Source organism: Colias philodice, chromosome 15 (genome assembly GCF_061535455.1).
Source record: "Colias philodice isolate Cphi_HAF_F1 chromosome 15, ilColPhil1 Martin Lab GWU primary, whole genome shotgun sequence".
Taxonomy (NCBI): Eukaryota; Metazoa; Arthropoda; class Insecta; order Lepidoptera; family Pieridae; genus Colias; species Colias philodice.
This window is the reverse complement of record NC_143100.1, coordinates 11,482,710-11,490,258: the sequence shown is the minus strand read 5'-3', so window position 1 is coordinate 11,490,258 and position 7,549 is coordinate 11,482,710.

Below are 7,549 nucleotides of genomic sequence, written 5' to 3'. Positions count from 1 at the left end.
CTATTGCTTGGTTATTATGGCAACAAACAGTACATAGCCGGTGTAGAGAGTCTTAGGATTCATGAGTCGTAAGAGAGAGCTGAAAATACAAGCTTTTATGTATGTAACAAATGTTATTCGTAAGTATTTTGCACACAATCTAGTATGGACTTATATAGTTAATAACAGATAATACCAAAACTAGAAAAACCTGTAAAATGCCTGGCAGAGATGGCTTAGAGCCATAAGGCCGCCATTTGTACATTTTGAATGGTTTTGTTGTACTTTTATTTTATAAGACTGTTGTACAATAAAGAGTAAATAAATAAAATAAATAAATATTTTCGTCAAATAATACACATTTTATTTGACGAATCACACCACATCACGTTTGAAAGTACCTACATGAATAAAAATATGCAAATATACTAGCAGGATATCGATTCTGAAGTATAGCGAAGCCGAACGCAGAGTTATGATTTCTACTTTTCATAATTTGATAAATGAGATTGTTATTATTATGTACATGCGTGTATATTTGTCGCACTAAATTCAAAATGGCGGCTTAACAACTTAACTGTCCCCATACAATACAAAATAACACTACCCCACGTCCATCAGTTTTTTTTTTCTATTAGGGTAAAAAACATTCACATTGTCTTAATAAATTATATTTTATAAAAATAGTTATTGTTTTTATTTATTTTATTCAATTTATATTTATGCCTCATATATGAGCATGAGCGTGGGATAAAAGATTTTTTTTTCCAAGTTCAATGAGTCATATGTGTACACATCAAGTATAGACAATAAAACTTGATTGATGACCCGACGAACCGAATTTGATGAACCCGACGTTATAATAGACTATAATGAAGCAAAAGGTATAGATATTTCGGACCAACTAGCATCCTTTCACTCTCTTTTACGCAAAAGCCTAACTTGGTACAAAAAAATCGCTGTTGATATTTTATTTCAAGTTTCTGTAATAAATGCTAGGTGCATTTACAATGATTTGGCATCAGGATGTCCTAAATTGTCTGTTTTGCAAGTACAAGAACATTTAGTTCGACATTTTCTAGGGCCAGCAGCGAGAACTACAGAAAATAACGTGCCTCAAAGACTTTCGCTTTCTCTGACTCCCAGATCTCCAGTTTCTAGTTCATCCCCTGGCCATAGTCTTCAAGAAATTCCGTGTAATACTACAAACTATAAGTTAGTTCGAAAGAGATGTACCGGTTGCTATGAAAAATTAAAAATTCAAGGGCAGTTGGCTCGAAAAGCTAAACAAGTGCACACAGAGTGCAAAACATGTAAAAAAGCATTTTGTTTATATTGCTACAACGAAAAACATAATATTATGTGTTGATTGGTTCTCCTAATAATACTTACAAACATATTTTTCATAATAAAACGTTTTCCTTTTCACTGTATTTTATGTTTTATTTCGAACAAATAGGATACACACACCTACCTACCTTAGTACCTACCACAGATAATGTATAAAACTTTTGCGAAAATTTATTTCAATTTCTTGAAGATTAGGGTTTTCGCCACACGTTCACGTAATTATATTTAGAATATCACTCCACGTTCATAACAAAAATATACCCCAAAGATTCTTGAAAAAAAGAGTCACCTGTGACTCACGAACGTATTCCAAAAGTTCACCATGAGTCATATGTGACTCATTGGACAGTTAAGTTGTTAAGAATATATTTTTAATTGCATTTTTTTCATATACTCTATATTTGTACTTCTCGATTTCTAAATATTGTTCCGCAATTAAAAATATATAACGCTGAACAACACGTAAAAACTAAGTACCTATTAAACCCACTTACAGTTAAAATGTATAAAGAGCGTATAATATAATGTACGTAGCGCTAAAATGGTCATACGCCTCCAAGCTTAAGTACAAAGCATTACTTCTAATTTTCTTTTAATAAGACTGAACTGCGAACACGAGTTTAAATTATGTTTTAGAGTTCCGCAGTTTAGATTGGAGTGATTAAGAGAGATCGTTTTGTTACTTGCGGGTTAGTTTAATTGATCAAATAGTTTCAGTTTCAGGTTGCATTGAATAATTTCAGTTTACGTTACTTCGGAGTTGGATTGCCTTTAATCAGTATTGTTTTATCTGGAATTCTCTAAAACAATTAACATATTGAGGCTAGGTTATTTGTCATTGGATTATAAATAATGATTAGTTAATGTTTAATATCATTATTTCAAACATGTGTATATTATGGATTTCATTCCTTTCCATTTGCCGAACAATAATAATAAAAAACATGATTTCAAATGCCCATGCCCATGCCCATGCCCATGCCCATGCCCATGCCCATGCCCATGCCCATGCCCATGCCCATGCCCATGCCCATGCCCATGCCCATGCCCATGCCCATGCCCATGCCCATGCCCATGCCCATGCCCATGCCCATGCCCATGTCCATGCCCATGCCAATGCCCATACACATTCCCATGCCCATTCCCATTCCCACGCTCACGCTCACGCTCACGCCCACGCGCACGCCCACGTCCACGCCCTGGCTCACGCCCACGCGCATGCCCACGCCATCCATTTTCATTTTCATTTACGCGAACTTACTACATACTCATTTGATTCAAATTAATTAATAAGTACAAACTTTCGAATTTATATTACTAGAAAGGAAGTATTGTACCTACACTTGATTTAAAACTAAAAAAACTTAAAGTATACTGAACCCCGAAACCGCGCTACCTCTTCGCGCCTGCCCTTATTTTTTATCAAAACCTTTCTTTAAACTTGCGGCAGGTAATGAGAACTTAATGTTGTTCCAGTGAGGAAATATTCCCAGCGGAAGCTTACCAACTTCTCTTATATTGAAAACTATTATGATATGCTCCGTCAGAAGTTTGCCTGGTCATGAAGTGTTTAGGGATCTTGAGGCGATCTTACCGTATACAGTGTATTATATTAAAGTGGTTTTACTTTGTGTTATTTTATGGGTATCATCAGGAATATACTTGCTGTACTTTAAAGTGTATGGAAGTAATATAGACGTGTAAAAAGAAATCAACGAAGAAACTTTGTCTGATCGTCCCTTTCATTACAGTGAATGAGCCCTGTTGGATTGATAAGTACATATTTAAAAAAAAAAAATAACACGATACAACAGAATAATAACTATTAGATAGCTAACGTTACTAATTATGTATTGTAGTAAATGGGAGATCTGCAAGTTTAATGTGACATTGAGTATAAGTAATCTAGACAAGATGCAGTTATGATTAAACTTGCATAGTTCCCGTTCCCGTGGGATTTCCGGGATAAAACCTATCCTATGTGTTAATCCAAGTTACCCTCTATATGTGTGCTAAATTTCATTGTAATCGGTTCCGTAGTATTTGCGTGAAAGAGTAACAAACACACATACATACACACACATCCTCACAAACTTTCGCATTTATAATATTAGTAGGATAAGGATTAAACTGCAACATATCAGAATAATTTCAACATTACTACTAAAATGTATCAACGTCAGACGACGTGGTATCAAAGGCAGATCGATAATGTAAACAGTTCCCGCTGCAAATTAATAGCATCGATCTTTCTAGAATAATGACGTCGTAGGATGCAATACGTCATCGACATTTAATAAATCACGAAAATCGTCCGTCGGTCTGTCAGCATGCGTGACAAATTGTAGTCCAGGGATTGATGAATAACCCCAATTATAATTGTATTGTTTTAGATTTTTAATTCGATTCGCATACATTTATCTTCGTCCGAAATAATGTCATCAATCAAACTTTATATCGTTTTATGTGCGGTGTGGGCGTTTGATTGGCGAATAAAAGTTGTACTTTCTTTTGTTTTAATGTATTGTTGTTTTAGTTTATGTATAAATGAGTAGATTCATGATTGTTGTTTATAATGCCACAAAGTTTGTAAAATGTTGTTGTCAAACTTTGTGTGTGCAATAAAGAGTATATAAATATATAAATATAAAAAATAAAAATGTGGAATGACCATTTTACAAACTTTGTGGTTATACCTATACATTTTTAAATTAATAATTAATTTTTAAAGTGGATAATCATAATGGTTTTATGTTTATTAATCATCATCATCATCAGCCCATATGTAGGATGTTCCCACAGGCCATAATCCACCACGCTGGCCAAGTGCGGATTGGAGATGTCACATGTCGTCGAACTTTTTGATTCTTCGACATATCAGTTTCCTCACGATGTTTTCCTTCACTGTTCGAGCAGTGGTGCTGTTAACTACGTGCTCAGATAAATTGAAAAATCAAGCTCGCCCGGTTTCGAAGCCCCGACCTATCGATTTGAAGTCCGAGGTCCTCACCACTGAGCCACCACTGCTCTGACTTGTTTATTAATCGACTTCATTTAAAATTATAATGTTATAATTTTACTATATTATAATAAACAGCGCTAGGCTAAAAGCAGACGACCTAAGTAAAGTCTTGTCTAGGTTAATTAATTATAAAATTCGATTAGCGAAGTGCTTAGGAAAGTAAGAGGATGTTAGTGCGAAATATTAAGTGACAAACATAGTGCTTTTATGTCTGGATAATAAACTTATCTATACTTAATATTATGAAGCTGAAGAGTTTGTTTGTTTGTTAACGCGCTAATCTCAGGAACTTCTGGTCCGATTTGAAAAATGATTTCGGTGTTAGATAGCCCATTTATCGAGGAAGGCTATAATAGAGTATAGGCTACATTATATCATCACGCTAAGACCAACGGAAAGAGCGGAGCAATACGGGTAAAACCGCGGAGCACAGCTAGTTTAATCTACGTATAGGTTCAGGTATAGTAAGTATTACGTTATCTTTGGATATAAAGTGATATTATTTACTTCCATATTATAATGTGTTGCTTGGAAAATAAGTTGAACCGTTACAATGTATGTAAGTATGTTTTGGTGAAATCTTGCAACTCATAACAATTTTAAAGCAGATAATATTACGTATTAGTTAAGTCCTATGAGTTAAGAGATTATAATTTTATAAGTATTTGCTCCCAGAAAAATCTTGCTCTTTGACCATGTTTCTAAAACGGGATCGATTGCTAAAAGGAATGAAAATCTAGAATTACCTTCATCTTAAAGCACGTCCAATTCTGCAGACAAGTTTATAAATCTCTTTTAATATTCGCCCTTACCACATTCGAAATTAATGGAAATTTTTTATCGTACAAAAACCAATATAAGGTTCACATCATAATGCCGATGTAAACAAAATTCACTTTATTAAGTCTTCGGTAATGTCTCAGTAACCGAGATGTGGCCTTCATAAAATAACCGTCAACTTTATGGGTGCGAACATCGCTTAAAATTACATTAAGTGCTTTTAGTATGATTATGTCGATATCGGGAATAGTTTGATTATAAAGATGTTTGCTCTTTTCTCCTAATGTTATTCTTATAACTGTTAATTATTATGGTATTCTTTAGTAATAACGTATAGAGAGGACGCCACGAACAAAATCTGTGCGACAATCGCGGCGGTGAGGAGAGCGAGTGGGGCGGCTAGTTAGTCATTGATATAAGCCACATAAGCGATGTTTGAGACGCTTGGCTCTAACTCATGTTACAAATAGTGTAGTAACGATGCCCTCTCTAGTAACTCAATGGGCGTCTAGTAGCATTTTAGTAGCAATAATATAGGCATACAATGTATAGAAGGAAAGAAAGTGAAGTATAAAACTATACTCAGTCGCCGTAGAAATATTTTATTTCCTGTAAGGCCATTCTATTTTGTTAAATTCAGCAAGCGGTAGGCATAGACTGACCAAATAAATAAATAGCTATCCTTCTTGGTGTAGCACATTTAACATTAGCATAGAGAACAAACAACCATTTTTGTTTTGCTGTGACATTATTGCCGATTCACGTCTAGTCGATATTTTTTCAGATATCGTTTCTTGTAAATATCAAAGGTAAGTGTCTCCACCACTTACCGTAATGAGGCGATATGTAATAAAATAAATAAATCACACCGACTTGGCAGCCCTGGCCAAACGTTTTTCATCAGCGGCTGACGTTTGCAAGTTATGCTGGCAACCCTGCGCCATTCGTCATGAAAATGGCCTGTTTTATTGCATCTTGCAATAATAACATTTACTCTTGTGATACAATTTTAATGTTTATTTTCTTGCATATGGGCAAATTTCAAAATTTATGGACGCACACTGAGAAGTTTGTGTTTTGATGTGCCTTCTACTTGTAGAGAACTTTGTGCACTTTAAGAGAATCAAACTATGGAAAACTCAGAAGTTTAGAAGAAAAGCGAGTAAATAAGAAGTGTTTGAATGTGGTACACTAAGATATAGAAAAGTTACAGAATATTTTACTTTTCTAGGTGTTAGTTGTTGTATCTACTTGTTGTTCATGTTTTACTATAAAAATAAAGCGAACATAAACTTAAAAAGACGTATCAATGTAATTAAAGTTGATAGCCTCAAAAGAAAACATCGATATGTTTATTAGTAAGTGCGTAAAATAAACTCTCTCCCTAGTTAAAATGTTACGGAACATCATGTCACGATATCTTTAGAGGCTGTTTACTAAACACAAGAAGTTGACGGTTGACACAACGTAAATATTTATTAAGCGTCTTCAAACCAGTGTTTCGTGTCAAACAATTTGATGGCGGGAAATGAAAGTCTCGCGTCAGCCGACAGCTCGCTGATTGCGAATCTTCGTCACTTTACATGAAAAAAATGTAAATTTTCTATCGACGAATACTCTCTTCCGCCGTGATTTTGTGATGTTTGTTTTTGCGGTGAAATTATGTGATAGTTTGCGTACAATTTTTTATATAATATTGTGTTTGCCCCGGCTTCACCCGTGGCCGTGGTACATATAGTACTCAGAGATCACGTAACAAGCAATGGGTATAAGAATTTTTGAAATCGGTCCAGTAATTCCTGAGATTTGCGCCTTCAAAGAAAATCTTCAGCTTTATTTTATTAGTATAGATATAACCGATTAATTTCAGATTGTTTATTAAAAGTGGAGTCTAATTAAGTTGCTGAAAGGCTCGTGTTTCTTTTAAATTTACATTTTGACATTGTTTGCGGTTTTCCGTTGTAATAGACTTTGATGGATGTTGTGTAGACTTAGGTTTGTGTAAACTAGTGCACTATATATCTTCTGAGCACTAGATTAGTCACTGTTGACCGCATTGGCCAAAATTAGTACCGGAGGACTATATTATAATCATTGTTATTAGCATACTACTTCTTTTATGTTTTTGTGTATAGAAAAAATTCATGTTAATTTTACATTTTAATTTAACATATATTATAATAATGATGCAAAAGAACTGTTTTAACATATCTTTATTTGAACGAATAAAAATAGGCAGACTTAAATTGCTAAGTTTAATTATATTCCTCACCACACCACCATAATAAACGAATACAAATTGCAGTTCAAATATATCCATCATTTCAAATAAGTGAACACGAACTATAAATTCTAAACTACGTGATCCATTTCACGAAATTTGATCGCATATTGACCTTCATAATGAGCTAGACCAGC